The sequence below is a fragment of the Pyxicephalus adspersus genome, chromosome 4 (genome assembly GCF_032062135.1).
Source record: "Pyxicephalus adspersus chromosome 4, UCB_Pads_2.0, whole genome shotgun sequence".
In the NCBI taxonomy this organism is placed as follows: Eukaryota; Metazoa; Chordata; class Amphibia; order Anura; family Pyxicephalidae; genus Pyxicephalus; species Pyxicephalus adspersus.
In genome coordinates, this window is record NC_092861.1 from 6567087 (window position 1) to 6570895 (window position 3809).

Consider the following 3809-nt stretch of genomic DNA (forward strand, 5'->3'; position numbering starts at 1 on the left):
GGATAAAAAGTCTAAGTATGACAGTATGGAGAGGGTCATGGGGATTCTAAGGTTGGGCAAGTGGAGCTTCACCTAGGGGGACAATATACCTTTATGCCTTCCATACTCATCTAGCCAACTAAAGAGTTGTGTGCTAACATGACTGTGACACCGGGGCTTATGTTACACACCAGATGGCCATGGAAATTTACATTATGAGGATGAGAAAATTTCATCCTAGTGTGTGACACCATACTACTCACCTGTGTGACTTTAGTGTCATGTTGTCACCTCCATGTTTCTAAAACCTTAATAGAAACGTTGCTTATACTGAAACACTTTGGAAGCCACATGACTTGCCATAAAATGAAGTAATAATGATGTAACCGGCGTGAAATCTTTGCTCGGCCCTCTGTAGGACTCAGGATGAGATATTAGGAGCCCCCCAGGGTGACGTGCTGTCCAGACAGAGATTTGGCTGATGTCACCCAGGAAGACTTCTCTTCGTCTCCTCTGTTCACGTGTGTTTGATCAATGATGCCGATAGTGCTGTCTGCCGGGGAAGCACTTTATTAGCTGCTAGATTTCCTGAATGGATGATGAGATGGATGATTGGTGAGGCCTCTAGAGAGCCATCATTATCTTCTGCTTTGGCTCAAATAACAGGGTTGACTTTAGCTTAGCTAAGCCCAGATTGGCCATTCGGGTCCCTATACGTAGAAGCTCCATGATGACAGTTAATATAGAGGGGCAGAAGCGGTCGGAAGTCATCCTACTTGGATCAACAAATCTTATGTTAGGTATGCTGTGGAATTTGAAGACCAACATTTAGGGGCCATTGCTATGGAACCCTTGCAAGGCCAAAAAGCTCGTCACCCAGCACATTGCGTAATCATTGGTGATATTTGGTTCCATACCATTGACCATATTAACAAGGCAGCCTTCTCAACCTTTTTACTCCTGAGGAATCCGTGAATTTATATTTAGGTCTTCAGGAACCCCAACTAAATCAAATTAATTTGGGCAATGGAAAGCCTTCCACATGGCCAATGGACAGAACACCCTTTTAGACAACCTAAATGGTCATTAGTGTTGGGAAGCTGGCCCTTCCTCATAACTTTGGCCCCAGAACGGTATAATTAAATATGAAGTGGTGATGAACCCCTGGCAACCTCTGAAAGAACCCTGGGGATCCACAGAACCTTGGTTAAGAACAGAAGATTTAAGGACTGATGGACAGAAAGCTCTCCAGTAGACCTGGTCAGGGAGAAGAACCTTCACTCTCTAAGGATGAATTGGTCAAAATGTCAACCCTAGTAATCAGTCAGCCTCTCAGCTGTATCATGACTGGCATGAATTGTAATATCTACTGCCACCTGTAACAATTTTGTCCCGTATTACCCATTTTGTGATTATCAGCATGACCGGAAATTTTTGCCATTGCAATGCTTATCTATTCGAGGTAGTTGAAAGTGGAAATGTTTGAAGTCTGCAAGCCTTTACAAAAGAATTAAACACCGCCGGTGCCCAGGTCATACATACACATTATGGTGGACTTACGTGGCAGACTTTCATACTTTACCACTATGACGGCCCTCATTGTCAACATATTGCCCTTTCATCCAGGTTTGGATTCTTCAGCCAGCTTCATTATCAAGGTTGGGATGATATAACACCTGCACATAATGCACTTTGTCCTGGTCCTGCCGGGACTATACATTGATCTGCACATTGGCCACTCGATGTACACAGCAGAAAAAATTGAGAATGGGAAGGACATCCTTGACAGAAGCGACTTAGACCCTGCTGCAACTTCTCACCTTGTGACTGGTTACAGCTGCAATGCTTGAGACTGATCACTAGGGGGGAGACAACTGAGGAAGCACTTCCTCCTGCATGACAGTCACCAGTAGCGGTGCACCTCAATGGAGGTTTTCCCTTACATTTTGCCCCATCAATTCTGCCTCAATGGTCATCACAACATATAGGGGAAACGAATCTCCCAAACAGGGACAGCGCAATAAAAATCCAATCAGAGGGGCCCTTCATTGCTTTCTCCACTCCGAGGCATAGTTTTTACAGCTTTGTAATTCAGAAGCAGAGGCTCTTAGGAATGCAAAAATTTTAAGACGTCCTATTACAGTGACCAAAAAGCTTATGCATGGACACCAAGCCCATGATTATCACTGGCCGATTAGTTATATTTTTGCATGGATCATCTTTTAATAAAGCCTAATTTCTATGAAAAAAAAATTGAGAATTTATTCTTGGAGCAAAAATCAATATATTCACTTATAAAAGCTTGCTAGTGGTTACTGAAGGTCTGTTAGTCACATGACCATTGCCAAGAGTAGCAGCAATACAGTGCAGTAAAGCAAGCCGTAGCAATGATTCTCTTTAAAGAAGTGAAAGTGGAGTTTTCCTTTAAGCTTAAATATGCTCCATCTCCTGCACATTTTTCCATCTGTACCTTCCTTCCTACACCAAAGGTTGTCAGTAGCCTTCTGCAGCTTTACATTACGCTTGAAATGAAGACTCGAGGTGTTAGAATGTAAGAGAAAAACCTCCGGATAAAATCCTGCATTGCCATGGTGACATAAATCAGGCATGTATGTATTCCAACAAGAAAATGACTTCTCATTTCTGTTTTCAGGCATCGGGAGGCCATCAGATGGTGCCGCGCACAACTTTCTCCAAATAGATTTAAAGGGTAAATAGTAATAAAAAAGGTCCAATAACAATCAATGTGTCGATCTGAAACAAGCAGAAAGGGTGCCAAGCCCAATGTCACACCGGTAATAACTATATAGAGGGCGCACATTGCAATTGAGATCAGTTATTTGTGAATTGGAGTAATAGCCGATTATTAGAACCATCATAAACTGGTGAGCCCTGCTGGACAGTAACTGCATGATGAAGAGGTAGAATATGCAGAAGAATGAGCTAGTCAGCTGTGTATTAACAAGGGACATGCCAATAAGAGGAGAGGTCAAAGTACCAGATGAGCTCCTGACTACTGCTTTTCTTTTCACTGTCGATTCACAGGATGTGTGTGTTTTGGGTGAGGACAGGACCTGTATAAGTGATGCCAACAGGGGTTGGGACAAACCATTCCCAGTGCTTGCAACAATCCAGCATTGGCAGCTCAGTGTTAGAATAGGCTGCTTACGTGCCAAGAATGCCAACCTATTACATAATGTGCACCAAACCAACAGGAGAGCGCATTGTGAATGGGCCCTTAACCTTTTGTAGCCAGAGTTTTTTTGGCATGGGAATATGTGATAGTATTGAGCAAGTGATCGGTCAGATATTTCTTTGCCTCCTCCCACAGCCGCCCCATCACCTTTGCATTATAGCAGCCATTCTCCAAACAGGGTTCCTGGAACTGTGGCTGACTGACCCCAGGGCAGGGACACACTTTTCACATGTGCCATGTGCTCAGACCTCCTTAACTTACCCACCGCAAAGATGGACACTACAATAGTGATTCACTCTAAGTTTTATTGTGATACACATTTCATTTTCCAGAATAGTAGCAGTAGTTGCTGTAGGTGCCTCCGTCTTCAAAATTTTTTTTTTTCCTTTTTTTTAGTGACAACAGAACGAGAGGGGGGACATGAGGATACAACCAAAATGTAGTGACAGAAAGGGGAAGGGGATAAAGCGTTAAAATGACAAATGTCACAAACATGTTTTATCGACTTTCAGCTGCATCTTCCTCCGTTCTCTATACACTGTGAGAAGGAGACCAGCAAGCGCTCGCTTAGATGGAGAGAGGGATGTTAATATGATAGGGTGGGGGGGACATTCATAGGTTAAAATGGAGGGGA

At 43.3% G+C, this 3809-nt stretch overlaps 1 protein-coding gene across 1 annotated transcript in view; it reads right to left on the minus strand.

Annotated features, from left to right (window-relative positions):
- Positions 1-3466: 3466 nt before the first annotated feature.
- RAB10 (RAB10, member RAS oncogene family) overlaps positions 3467-3809 on the minus strand; it is a gene marked incomplete in the record, with an annotated part of 44278 nt that continues 43935 nt past the window's right edge. Inside the window, 1 exon segment of the mRNA XM_072407281.1 lies at positions 3467-3809.